Below are 6,712 nucleotides of genomic sequence, written 5' to 3'. Positions count from 1 at the left end.
ACCGTTGGACAGTGTGTGTGTCATAAAGCCTATTGGACAGCTTGTATGTCACAATCCCTATTGTACAGAGTGTGTGTGTCTCAAACCGCATTGGAAAGTGTATGTGTCACAAACCCCATTGGATAGCGAGTGTGTGTCCCAAACCCTGTTGGACAGTGTGTGTGTCACAAACCACTCTGGACAGAGTGTGTGTCACGAACCCCATTACACAGCGTGTATGTGTCAGTGTCCCCATTGGACAGCGTGTGTGTCACAAACCCATTGGACAGTGTGTGTGTCACAAACCCAACTGGACAGAGTTTGTGTCACGAACCCCATTGGACAGAGTGTGTGTGAGAAACCGCATTGGACTTTATGTGTGTCACAAACCCCATTGGACAGTGGGTGTGTCACAAACCCCATTGGACAGCGAGTGTGTGTCACAATCCCCGTTGGACAGAGCGTTTGTGACAAACCCCACTGGACACAGTGTGTGTCACAAACCCAGATCGACAGCGTATGATTCACGAACCCCATTGGACCACGTGTGTGTCAAAAGACCAATTGGACAGCGTGTGTGTCACAAACCCCACTGGACAGAGTTTGTGTGTCACACACCACATTGGACAGTGTGTGTGTGTCACAAACCCCATTGGAAAGTCTGCATGTCACAAAACCCATTGGATAGCGTGTGTGTGTCACAAACCCCATGAGTATGTTGGCCTGTCACAAACCCCACTGGATAGCGTCTGTGTGTCACAAACGCTATTGGACAGTGTGTATGTCACAATCCCCATTGTTTAGTGTCTGTGTCACAAACCCCATTGGACAGCATGTGTGTCACAAACACCATTGAACATCGTGTGTGTGTCACCATCCCCATTGGTCAGTGTGTGTGTCACAAAACCCATTCTGTAGCGTGTTTGTCACAAACCCCATTAGAAAGTGTGTGTGTCACAAACCCCACTGGAAAGCGTGTGTGTGTCACAAACCCCATTGGACAGCGTGGTTGTCACAATTCCATTGGACAGCGTGTGTAGTCACACACCCTATTGTACAGAGTGTGTGTAATGAACCCCGTTGGACAGCGTGTGTATGTCACAATCCCCATTGGACAGTGTGTGTGTGTCAAAAAACCCATTGGAAAGCGTGTGTGTCACAAACCCATTTGGAAAGTGTGTGCTTCAGAAATCCCATTGGATAGCGTGTGTGTCACAAACACTATTGGACAACGTGTGTGTCACAGGTCCATTGGACATAGTGTCTTTTTTTACAAAACTCACTGGACAGCGTGTGTGTGTCACAAACCCCATTGTACAGTGTGTGTGTGGCAAACCCCACTGGACAGAATGTGTGTCACAAACCCCACTGGAAAGAGTTTGTGTTCCAAACCCCATTGGACAGTGTGTGTCACAAACCCCATTATGTAGCATCCGTGTCAGAAACGCAATTGGAGCGCGTGTTTATTTCACAATCCCAATTGGAAAGCGTGTGTGTCACAAAAACCATTGGACAGCATGCGTATCACAAACACCATGGGAGAGCGTGTGTGTGTCACAGTCTCCATTGGACAGCGTGTGTGTCACAAACCCATTGGACAGTGTGTGTGTTTCACAATCCCCATTGGACAGAGTCTGTGTGTCACAAACCCTATTGGACTGTGTGTTTGTCACAAACCCCTTTGGACAGTTTGTGTGTCACAAACCCCTTTGGACAGTGTGTGTGTGTCACAATCTCCATTGGACAGTGTGTGTTTCACAAACACCATTGGACAGTGTGTGTGTCACAATCCACTTTGGAGAGTGAGTGTATCACAAACCCTATAGGCAGTGTGTGTGCAACGAACGCCGTTGGACAGCGTATGTGCAACAATCCCCATTGGACAGAGTGTGTGTGTTAAAAAACCAATTGGACAGTGTGTGTCACGAACCCCATTGGACAGCGTGTTTGTCACAACCCCCATTGGACATGTGTGTCAGAAACCCCATTTTACAGCGTGTGTGTCTCACAAACCCCATTAGACACTGTGTGTGTAACAAACGCTATTGTTCAGCGTGTGTGTCACAAACCCCATGGGACAGCATGTGTGTGTCACAAACCCCTTTAGAAAGTGTGCGTGTCATAAACCCCTTTGGATAGCATGTGTGTGTGACAAAACCTATTGGATAGTGTGTATGTCACAAACACCATTGGCCATCGTGTGTGTGTCACAATCCCCATTGGACAGTGTGTGTGTCACAGAACCCTTTGTATAGCGTGTGAGTCACAAACCCCGTTAGAAACTGTGTGTGTCACAAACCCCATTGGATAGCATGTGTGTGTCACAAACCATATTGGACAGTGTGTGTGTCACAAACAACACTGGACAGCGTGTGTATCACAAAACCCATTGGAGAACGTGTGTGTCACAAAACCCATTGGACAGCGTGATGTCACAATCCCCATTGGACATCGTGTGTGTCACAAAACCCATTGGACAGCGTGTGTGTCACAAGATCCAGTGGACAGAGTGTGAGTGTCACAATCCCCATTGGACAGCGTGTGTGTCACAATCCCCATTGGACAGATTGTCTGTGCTACAAAACCAATTGGTCAGCGTGTGTGTCACAAACCCCATGGGAGAGCGTGTGTGTTTCACAAACCCCACTGGTAAGTGTGTGTGTCACAAACCCCATTGGATAGCGTGTGTGTGCAACAAACCCCATGAGAAAGTGTGCGTGTCACAAAACCCATTGGACACTCTGTGTGTCACAAAACCCATTGTATAGCGCGTTTGTCACAATCCCCATTGTACAGCGTGTGTGTCATAAACCCCACTGGACAGCGTGTGTGTGTCACTATCCCCATTGGACAGCGTGTGTGTCACAAAAACCATTGGACAGAATGCGTGTCACAATCACCGTTCGACAAAGTGTGTGTGTCACAAACCCCATTGGACAGCGCATGTGTCACAATCCCCATTGGACAGCGTGTTTGTCACAAGACCATTGGACAGAGTGTGTATGTCACAAAATCCATTGGACAGTGTGTGTGTCACAAACCCCATTGGACAGCATGTGTGTTACAAACAGCATTGGACAGTGTGTGTTTGTCACAAACCTCATTGGACAGAGTAAGTGTGACATACCCATTAGGCAGCGTGTGCGTGTCACAAACCCCATTGGAAAGGGTGTGTGTCACAAAACCCACTGGATAGTGTGTGTGTAACAAACCACACTGGACAGCGTGTGTGTCACGAAGTCCATTGGACACCATGTGTGTCACAACCCCCATTGGACAGCATGTGTGTCAGAAACCCAATTGGACAACGTGTGAGTCAAAATAGCCATTGGACAGAGTGTGTGTGTCACAAACCCCATTAGAAAGTCTGTGTGTCACAAACCCCAATGGATAGCGTGTGTGTGTCACAAACCCCATTGCACAACGTGTGTGTCATAAACTCCATTAGAAACCGTGTGTGTGTCAGAATCCCCTTTGGACAGTGTGTGTGTGTCACAAACCCTATTGGACAGCATGTGTGTGTCACAATCTCCATTGGACAGCGTGTGTGTCACAAACCTAATTGGAGAGTATGTGTGTTTCACAATCCCCATTGGACAGAGTGTGTGTGTCACAAAACCCATTGGTCTACGTGTTTGTCACAAACCCCTTTGGACAGTGTGTGTGTCACAAACCCCATTGGACAGTGTGTGTGTCACAATCCACATTGGACACTGTGTGTCACAAACCCTATTTTCTGTGTGTGAACCCTGTTGGACAGCGAATGTCCCACAATCCCATTGGACAGAGTGTGTGTGTTACAAAAACCCATTGGACAGTGTGTGTGTCACAAACCCCATTGGACAGCGTGTGTGTTAAAAACAGCATTGGATAGCGTGTGTTTGTCACAAACCCCATTGGAGAGAGTGGGTGTGACAAAGCCATTGGGCAGCGTGCGCGTGTCCCAACCCCCATTGGACAGCATGTGTGTCAGAAACCCCACTGGATATTGTGTGTGTCACAAACCCCACGGGACAGCGTGTGTGTCACGAACCCCAGTGGATAAAGTGTGTGTCACAAACCCCATTAGACTGTGTGTGTGTAAAAAACCCTATTGGTCAGCGTGTGTGTCACAAACCCCATGGGACAGAGTTTGTGTGTCACAAACGCCAATGGAAAGTGTGTGTGTCACAAAACCCAATATATAGAGCGTGTGTGTCACAAACCCCTTTAAAAAGTGTTCGTGTCACAAACCCCTTTGGATAGCGAGTGTGTGTCACAAACCCTATTGGATAGTGTGTCTGTCACAAACCCAATTGGACATCATGTGTGTCACAAACACCATTGGACTGAGTGTGTGTGTCACAAACCCCATTGGACAGCGTGTTTGTCACAATCCCCATTGGACAGCGTGTGTGTCACAATCCCCATTGGACAGCGTGTGTGTCACAAACCCCATTGGAGAGCGTGTTACTCACAATCCCCATTGGACAGCGTGTGTTTCTCATAAACCCCATTGGACAGCTTGTGTGTGTCACAGTCTCCATTGGACTGCCTGTGTGTCACAAACCCCATGGGACAGAGTGTGTTTCACAAACACTATTGGACAGCATGTGTGTCACTAGCCCATTGGCCAGAGTGTGTGTGTCTCAAACCGCATTGGACAGTGTGTGTGTCACAAACTCCATTGGACATTGTTTGTTTCACAAACGCCATTGGACAGCGTGTGTGTCACAAATCCCATTGGAAAGTGTACGTGTCACAAACCCCATTGGACAGAGTGTGTGTGTCACAAACCCCTTTGGACAGTGTGTGTGTTTCACAAACCCCTTTGGACAGCGTGTGTGTCACAGTCTTCATTGGACAGCATGAGTGTCACAAGCCCATTGGACAGAGTGTGTGTGTCACGAAACCCATGGGACAGAGTGTGTTTCACAAACACTATTGGACAGCGTGTGTGTCACAAGCCCAATGGTCAGAGTGTGTATAACAAAACCCATTGGAAAGAGTGTGTGTCACAAGCCCCATTGGACAGAGTGTGTGTCACAAACACCTTTGGAAAGTGTGCGTGTCACAAACCCCATTGGATAACGTGTGTGTCATAAACCCCATTAGACAGTGTGTGTGTGTCACAATCACCATTGGACAGTGTGTATGTCTCACAAACCCCATTGGACAGTGTGTGTGTCACAAAACCCATTGGACAGTGTATGAGTCACAAAACCCATTGGATAGCACGTGTGTGTCACAAACCCTATTGGACAGTGTGTGTGTCACAAACCCCATTGGATAGCGTGTTTGTCAAAATCCCCATGGGACAGCATCTGTGTCACAAACCCCATTGGCCAGCGTGTGTGTCACAAACACCCTTGGACATCGTGTGTGTGTCACAGTCCCCATTGGACAGTGTGTGTGTCACAAAACCCATTGTATACCGTGTGTGTCGCAAACCCCATTAGAAAGTGTGTGTGTCACAATCCCCATTGGACAGCGTGTGTGTCACAAACCCCATTGGACAGATTGTGAGTGTCACAAACCCCTTTGGACAGCGTGTTTGTCACAATTCCCATTGGACCGCACGTGTGTCACAATTCCCATTGGACAGCGTGTGTCTCACAAGCCCCATTGGAAAGAGTATGTGTCAGAAACCCCATTGGACAGCTTGTTTGTCACAAACCCCACTGGACAGCGTGTGTGTCACAAACCCCATTGGAAAGAGTGTCTGTCAGAAACCCCATTGGACAGTGTGTGTGTCACAAATCCCATTGGACAGCACGTGTGTCACAAACCCCATTGGACAGCCTGTGTGTGTCACAAACCCCCTGGTCTGTGTGTTTGTCACAAACGCCATTTGACAGAGTGTGTCACAAACACCATTGGACAGTGTGAGCGTCACAGCCCCATTGGACAGCGTGTGTTTGTCACATACGCTCCTTGTCAGTGTGTGTGTCACAAATCCCATTGGTCAACATGTGTGTCTCACAATACCCATTGGACAGTGTGTGTGTCACAAACACCATGGGACAGCGTGTGTGTCACTAACACCTTTGGAAAGTGTGTGTGTCACAAACACCATTGGACAGCGTGTGTGTCACAAGCACATTGGACAGATTGTGTGTGTACAAACCCCATTGGAAATGTATGTGTCACAAACCCCATTGGATACCGTGTGTGTGTCACAAACCCCATTGGACAGAGTTTGTGTCACAAAACCCATTGGACATCGCATGTTTACCAGCCCCACTGGACAGAGTCTGTGTCACAAACCCCACTGGACAACGTGTGTGTCACAAACACCCATGGACAGTGTTCATGTCAGAAACCCCATTGGACAGTGTGTGTGTCACAAACCCATTGAAGAGCCTGTGTAGCACAAACCCCATTGGACAGCGTGTGTGTGTCACAATACACATTGCAGAGTGAGTGTGTCACAAACCCCATTGGACAGAGTTTGTGTTACAATACCCATTGAACAGCGTGTGTGTCACAAACCCCATTGGACAGATTGTGTGTGACAAACCCCTTTGGACAGAGTGTGTGTCAGAAACCCCAATGGACAGTGTGTGTGTCACAAACCCCATTGGACAGCGTGTGTGTCACAAACCCCCATGGACACTGTGTGTGTCACGAACGACATTGGACAGTTTGTGTGTCACAAACACCCCCAGACAATGTGTGTCTCACAATCCACAGTGGACAGCGTGTGTGTCACAAACCCCCCTTGACACTGAGTGTGTCACAAACCCCATTGTAA

The sequence above is a fragment of the Columba livia genome, unplaced genomic scaffold (genome assembly GCF_036013475.1).
Source record: "Columba livia isolate bColLiv1 breed racing homer unplaced genomic scaffold, bColLiv1.pat.W.v2 Scaffold_103, whole genome shotgun sequence".
Lineage (NCBI taxonomy): Eukaryota > Metazoa > Chordata > Aves > Columbiformes > Columbidae > Columba > Columba livia.
Note: the sequence above shows the minus strand (reverse complement) of the source record.